Source organism: Psammomys obesus, unplaced genomic scaffold, assembly GCF_907164565.1.
Source record: "Psammomys obesus unplaced genomic scaffold, mPsaObe1.curated_primary_1811, whole genome shotgun sequence".
NCBI lineage: Eukaryota > Metazoa > Chordata > Mammalia > Rodentia > Muridae > Psammomys > Psammomys obesus.
In genome coordinates, this window is record NW_026585504.1 from 61515211 (window position 1) to 61523192 (window position 7982).

At 37.4% G+C, this 7982-nt stretch overlaps 1 non-coding gene across 1 annotated transcript; it reads right to left on the reverse strand.

The window, feature by feature from the left end:
• Positions 1-6378: 6378 nt before the first annotated feature.
• On the reverse strand, positions 6379-6510 carry LOC129675581 (small nucleolar RNA SNORA17). The gene has a single exon (XR_008719958.1). It is a non-coding gene; the product is annotated as a small nucleolar RNA SNORA17 (small nucleolar RNA).
• Positions 6511-7982: the final 1472 nt, after the last annotated feature.

Here is a 7982-nt window from a genome sequence, read left to right on the forward strand (position 1 = left end):
TTGCAGAAAAGGCATTGCATGAAAAACATATTGAAAGACATAATGGGGGAAAAAGCAAATTGGCAATATCTTCAAGTGATTGGACCTGGACTTTAAAAGGTTCATGCTAGCCTCAGCTGTCACTTGGACAAGGCACCTACTTGAGAGCCTGTCATTGTGTCAGTGTTCCTGAACAAATTTATTCTCTGAAAACATGCTTCTCATTTCTGTTTTGTTGAAGTTAGAAATTATATCTTCCAACTTTGTGAACACTGGCATCTACTTGGTCACATGCATTATGCAATGTCTGCTTTGTGTGTGACATTTCTGTGACAAGAAATATTACTATTACTAGAATGTATTTGCTAGCAATCATATTGCCATGTGTAGAGTAATGTCATTTTTTAACAGTTTGTATTATTCTTAGATCATATATATATATATATATATATATATATATATATATATATATACACACACCCATTGGGAGGAATGTTGAAAGGATAATAATTACATGGTAATACTAGAATAGTCAAGGAAAAGAGTGCATGTTTATTGTTTGGTGTGTAGGCACATATTTTTTAAAGCTACTTTATTTCCCCCTATTGTTAAAATAGAAGAAAGAAAACGAGAAGCTAGTTGTTAATGTCAATCAGTTCTTTAATGCATGCTCTCATGATCACACACGCACACACACACACATACACACACACACACACACACACACACACACACACTTATATGCACCGTATCTGTGAAATAAAGATAATTAGAATTTTCTATGTAACCATAAATATAAAATTTTACTTTTTGACACTAGGAGATGAAGCTTAGCAGAACTGAGCCAGAAGGAGCTCTGGACAAAGCGAGGTAAAGAGACTAGGACAGCAGATACCCATTTGATTGGGTTATCTTGCTCAACTGTACAACGTTTACTGAGAATTTGAATAGAATTCTTCCCAGAGCTGCCAGTAAGCAGTGTTAGGGAAATGTGGGCTCAGGGGTGGGTTATGGAATCTTTTCCTTCCTTCCTCCTTTCCTTCCTTTCTTCCCCTTTTCCTTCATTCCCTTCTTCCCACCCTTCCTTTCTCAATCCCATCCTCCTTCTCCATTCCATTCCCTTTCCCCACCTTATTTCGCTTCCTTCCAGAAAAGAGTCTCCTCATGTAGCCTGAGCTGATGTGGAACTCAACATCCTCCAGTCACAGTCTCTTGAGTGCTAGAGTTCAGGCATGGATCACCGTGCCTGGCTTTTGCCTCACACTCTATCAAAGTCGGCATCTTTTGGACCTCTATTCTTTTATAGTCTTTTGCTTTTCAGAAAAAGTGTAAGGAGTCATCCTTTGGTTATCATTTTTTGGCCTTGTAACCTACATTATATAGTGTGGTTTCTGTTATCTCAGGAACAATGCAGAACAATAGGATCTGTTCCCCCTTCTCCAGCCACCAGCCACCACTCTTACCCATAATCCATTTGCTACTGTTTACATAATGGATGCATATAAACTCTTTGTATTCATGACTTTTACTACTAATAAAGAAATAAATGAGTAATAAGCAGAAAATAAAAATCAGATCTTCTTAATAGCCTGTATTGTTCTTATAATGGCCTCTGTTTTGGAGCTCCTATTTGTAAATTCATTTGGCTAGCTAAATAGATTTCTTGACAATTCTAACAAAAACCTTATGAATGTTTATTTCTTTTCTTATCTTCAGTCCTAAAACAAAAGAAATTATGAGTATACTTACTCCTAATCTGGATTTGAAGGAAACTTTTTGTAGTTCTTTAGAACATACATGCTTGATTTAATTAAGTTGTTCTTATTTCACTTAAAATTTTATTTAAGTTTTGTAAAAAACCATTTATGCATGTGTGTCTGTAGCTGCCATGTGAATGCTGGTGCCCACAGAAGCCAGAAGAAGGAAGTAAATCCCCTGGAGCTGTCATCCTAGGCAGCATGAGCTGTCTGATGTGAGTTACTGGAATTTAATTCTGCTCCTTTGGAAGAACAATGAACACTTTTAATTGTTGAGCCATCTCTCCAGCCCCTATACTATATTTTGGATAAAGAAATATAATACTTTAAGGTAAAGAAATTTTATGGGATCCCTTGAGAATGTGAAAAGCCAGACAACTATTGTGAAAAAGAACTGTTTTCTTTCCTATTATTCCCTCTCTTCCCTTACCTTCTCCCTTTTCTCTCATAATTCATTGTATGTCAGACGACTATCTGATGGCTACAAAATGTTCAGCTAAGCAGAGTAGCATTGCCTATTTATATAATATTCAGGGGCAGACTTCACTGCAGACTCGGAGACAATAAAACAAGATTAGTTTTTTAAATTAGATTTGTGACCAAAGGCACAATAATAATGCCATCACTCACATCCACTATTATTTGGGACAAATATTTTTAAATGTGCTTTATTTATTTGTAGATTTTTTCAGATGGTATGTGTGTCTGTACGTCTATGTCTGTGGTACTTGTAGCTGCATGAACGCATGAGGGTATGAGTGTTCCTGCACATGTGTTCTGGTCAATAGAAGGCCAGAAGGCAACTTTATATGTCTTTCTTCATGTGCTGTACACCTTGTTTTCTGAGACAGGTTGTCTCAGTGGCTTGAGCTCTCCATGTAGGCTGTGCTGACTGGCTCACCATGGAGCTTCCAGGAATCTTAGTATCTCTCACTCCCTAGCTCAGGGCTTACAGAAGCAAACCCCAGCACTTGACTTGTTGTTACATGGGGTCTAGGGATTTAACTTGCAGACACAGTAGTAACGATCTATAATCTCACACTTCTATGATGAGATGGGAGGCAGAGACAGGGCAATTCATTTGTAAACAGGTCAGCTAGCCCAGCAGTTGGAGTAATGAACAGGAGAGGTAGAAATTAAATAGTGAGACAGGAAGTCATTCTCTGATTTCCACATCATGCCATGCACAATCCTGTACTCACACACAAATCACACACACATTATACATACCTGCAATATAACAGTTATGTATATTATTAATCTGTGCTATTTTTCCTTGGAATCATATAAGTAAAGATGCTGTGTTATTACAAAACATAAGAAGAATTGTACCTTTCTTTAAGTGTTTCTCTGCCATTTGATATTCCTCTACTGAGAATTCTCTGTTTAGCTCTATATCCCATATTTTAATTGGATTACATGATTTGTTGCTGTTTAACTTCTTGAGTTCTTTATATGTTCTGGATATTAGCCCTCTGTCAGATATAGGGTTGGTGAAGATTCTTACCTAATTTATAAGCAGTTGTTTTGTTTTGGTGATAGTGTCCTTTGCTTTACAGAATGTTCAATGTCCTTAGTCATCAGGGAAATGCAAATCAAAACGACCCTTAGATTTCACCTTACACCCTTCAGAATGGCTAAGATGAATAACTCAAGTGACAATACATGCTGGAGAGAATGTGGAGAAAGGGGAACCCTCCTCCACTGCTGGTTGGAATGTAAACTATACAACCACTTTGGAAATCAATCTGGTGCTTTCTCAGACAAATAGGAATAGCACTTCCTCAAGATCCAGCTATACCACTCCTAGGCATATATTCAAAAGATGCTCAAGTATACAACAAGGACATCTGCTCAGTCATGTTTATAGCAGCTTTATTTTTAATAGCCAGAAGCTGTAAACAGCCCAGATGCCCCTCAGTTGAGGAACGGATAGAGAAATTGTTGTTTTCTACCTCCTCTGATATCCATCCTCTTTGCCTTTCTGAATGGGGATTGAGCATATTAGCCAGAGTCTTCCTTCCTGATTAGCTTCCTTACGTGTACAGATTTTAGTACAGATTTTATCCTATATTACATGGTAAATATCCACTTATAAGTAAGTATATACCTTGTGTGTCTTTCTGCTTCTAGGTTACCTCACTCAGGATGATTTTCTCTAGTTCCATCCATGTGCCTACAAATTTCATGATTTCCTTGGTTTTTAATTGCTAAGTAGTATTCCATTGTGTAAATGTACAAAATTTTCTGTATCCATTCTTCAGTTAAGGGACATCTAGGTTGTTTTCAGATTCTGCCCATTATGAATAACACTGCTATGAACATAGTTGAGCAAATGTCCTTGTTGTATACTCAAGTATCATTCTGATACTTTCCCAGGAGTGGTATAGCTGGATCTTGAGGTAGCACTATTCCTAATTGTCTGAGAAAGTGCCAGATGGATTTCCAAAGTGTTTGTATGAGTTTACATTCCCACCAGCAATGGAGGAGGGTTCCCCTTTCTCCATATCCTCTCTACCATGTGTTGTCACTTGAGTTTTTGATCTTAGCCATTCTGATGGGTATAAGGTGAAATCTCAGGATCGTTTTGATTTGCATTTCTGTGATGACTAAGGACTTTGAACATTTCTTTAAGTGTTTCTCTTCCATTTGATATTCCTCTGCTTAGATTTCTCTTTTTAGCTCTGTACCCCTTTTTAACTGCATTACTTTGTTGGTGTTTAACTTCTGAGTCCTTTATATATTCTAGACATTAGCCCTCTGTCAGATGTAGGGTTGGTGAAGATCTTTTCTTAGTCTGTAGGCTGTAGTTTTGTTCTGCTGACAGTGTCCTTTGCTTTACAGAAGCTTTTCAGTTTCATGAGATCCCATTTATTTATTGTTGATTTTGGTGTTCTGATCAGAAAGTTGCCTCCTGGGCCAATGAGTTCTAGGCTCTTTCCCACTTTTTCTTCTAATAGGTTTAGTGTTTCTGGCTTTATGTTGAAGTCTTTGATACACTTGGATTTTAGTTAATAAATATGGATGTATTTGCATTTTTCTACATGTACACATCATTTAGACCAGCACCATTTGTTGAAGATGCTATCTTTTTCCATTTGTATCGTTTTGGCTTTTTTTTTTTTTTTTTTTTTTTTTTTTGTCAAAAATCAAGTATCTGTAGGTATGTGGGTTTATTGCCAGGTCTTCAATTTGATTACATTGATCCATGAGTCTTTTTCAATGACAGAACCCTGCTATTTTTATTATTGTTTCTCCACAGTACAACTTGAGATCAGAGATGGAGATACGTCCAGTAAATCTTTTATTTTAAGGGTTGTTTTAGCTATTTTGAGTTTTGCTTTTTTTTTTTTTTCATATGAAATTGAGAATTGTTTTTTCAAGGTCTGTAAAGAATAATGTTGGTATTTTGATAGGAATTGCATTGGATCTGTATATTGCTTTTGGCAGGATGGCCATTTTTTCAAGGTCTGTAAAGAATTGTGTTGGTGTTTTGATGGGAATTGCATTGACTCTGTAGATTGCTTTTGGTATGATTACCATTTTTACTATGTTAATCCTACCAATCCAGGAACGTGGGAGATCTTTTCATTTTTTGACATCTTCTTCAATTTCTTTCTTCAGAGACTTGAAGTTTTTTTCATACATGTCTTTTACTTGCTTGGTTAGAGTCATACCAAGGCTGAAAAGGGAGTAGTTTCCCTAATTTCTTTTTTATCCTGTTTGTCATTTGTATACAGGAGGGCTACTGCTTTTTTTTTTTTTTAAGTTTATTTTATATCCAGCCTCTTTGCTCAGGGTGCATATCAGCTGAAGGAGTTCTCTGGTAGAATTTTGGGGGTCACTCATCTATACTATCATCTTCTGTGAATAGTGATACTTTGACTTCTTCCGTGTTCAGGCCCCATGGCCTCAGTCTGGTGGTCGTCTCAGACTCTATGAGAAGTTTGTTTGGATCACTCCAACCTGGGCCCTCATTCTCTTCTTCTAGTCTCTGGCTTGCTCCTGGTCCTAGGAGCTGTCAAGGCCTGTGTGGTGCCAGACTGGTGGTCATCTCAGGTGTCAGAGTTTGGGCAGATGCTTATATTACTGGCCCTTGAGATTTGGTTAATGCCTGGATATGCTTATCCTTGTTGTGTAAACCTACCTGATTGGTTGATTAAATGGCCTCTCCTGAGACAGGGAAGAATACAGTAGTTGTGGCTCAGGTTCCTGGGCTTGTGAGGACAAGAGAATCATGGGAAAGAGAAGAGGTTAGGAAGAGAGGAGGAAGGAGAATACCAGGATGGGTTAGGTGGAGAAGAAACAGGCAAGGAGGAAGGAGTCATACCAAGGACAAATATAAGCAAGTATTTATAAGATTATAGAAGGAGGGTAGCCCAGATAAGGATGGTGAAGGTGGATAGCATTGGATGGGGCTGGCAGGTGGAGGGTAAGGTTAGTGAGACACCATAGATGATCTATCTGCCCAGCCCAAGTTACATAAGGCAATTATAAAATCTAGCAGGTGTCTGTGTCTTATAAATTGTGATAGCGGGTTAGATAACATTTCCAGGATAATCTTAGGGCTAATAATAAACATTATATAGTCCAACACTAATTTTCCTTTGCTACAACACTTGGGCTAGCTTTATTTTCAGTGACTGTTAAGCTACTTATCATTCAGATGTTCATAGGTTTGAACACTGAGTATAGACATGGCCTCTCTCCTCTCTGCCACCTAGGGATGAACATGTGACACAGCAGACACACCTGTGATCCTTCTAGGAGCAGGTCATTCCACAATTTTAAGAACAAGGAATTAGAAAAAATGTTAAGTGTCTGATTGCTTCCTCTAAAAGGTGATATTTTATATATTTTTTCTTTTATTTAATTGCATACTTCTTCATTTCCAAATTATATGTCTATAATCCCAATACCTGGTTTCTGTGGGATCTCTGCATTCAGGATCACCATCACCTAAAACCTTGCTTTTTAGACTAGATGACTGGTTTGCAGTCGAACTTTCAGTCTGATGTCCTTCCAAGATCTTCTACAAATATCTATACATGTTTGGGCTCTTCTTGTTGCTATGTTAAAGTGCTCTAACAAAAAAAGCTTAACAGAAAAATGGGTTTGTTTTGTTAATAGTTCAAGGTTGTAGTCTACTATGGTTGGATGTCAAAGCATGTGGAACTTGAAGCAGCTCCCTAAAGCTCCAGCTGCTGTGACTGCCCAACCCAATGGAATATAACCCAGAGCTGTGAGATCAAATTATCTCTTTCTCATAGTATTTTATTACAACAACAACAAAAAAGATAATCTCAAAATTCTCCCATCTAGGATCTCTAGTGCCTGCTTTTCCACTGCACCATTTCCACAGGCCTCCCTCTTGTCTTCAGGTTTTTCCAGCAAAGGTGAGATGAAGGATGTGAGACAAAGCCAGGCAATGGGAATTGTACCAATCTGGCCTTCTGGTCCCATGTACCCAGCAGGCTAAAGAAGCAGTAGAATATTTATAATTAGTTTTTTCTAGTTATTTAGTTTAATTTATTGGGTATAGTTCTGGCTTTCATCACAACTCATTTCTTTGCTGCTACCCAAAATTGTGTTTTCAAACACATGAGAATGTACAAAGTGCCAGCTCAGATAGCATGCACATTTAGTTTTTCAAAAGAATGAAATTATGTCCAATTGACCTGGTCCTGTGGTGACAATACACTAATGTTCATTGGGTCCTAATAAAACTAGTGTAGGTAGCCTACACTTAAATAGAAAGATTCTGTTTACCTTTAGCTAAAGCTTGTTTTGCAATCTACCCTTTTATACTAGCCATTTCTTGAAGAATAAAATAGAAGAAATACAGTGTTAACAAATGTGTAAATAGTTTCAAAGAAAAGTACACAAAATTATTTTACTTTCCAGCAATTCCTTTTCTAGTACAGTTGTTTTCTCAAAATGTTAGCAAGCTAAAAACTGAGTAGCACTGGCCAGCAACAGAACAGTTACCTGCCCTTTATATTGCCTCTCTATAAGAGTTCTTTATATTTTGTTGGGGAGAAAAAAATATAACAAAAGTTTTCTTTTGCTTGTTTTGCATAGACACATGAAGAAGGCGTAGAGCTTATAAGTTCTACCAAGATTTCAAAGACATCAGAAAAATGTCAGGTAGGATACTCAAGAAGAATGAATGAAACTGGCTTCAAATATGTCAGTAATTCTCTGCCATGCTCAACAGCAGTGTATGTGCATATATCGTGTGTGTGT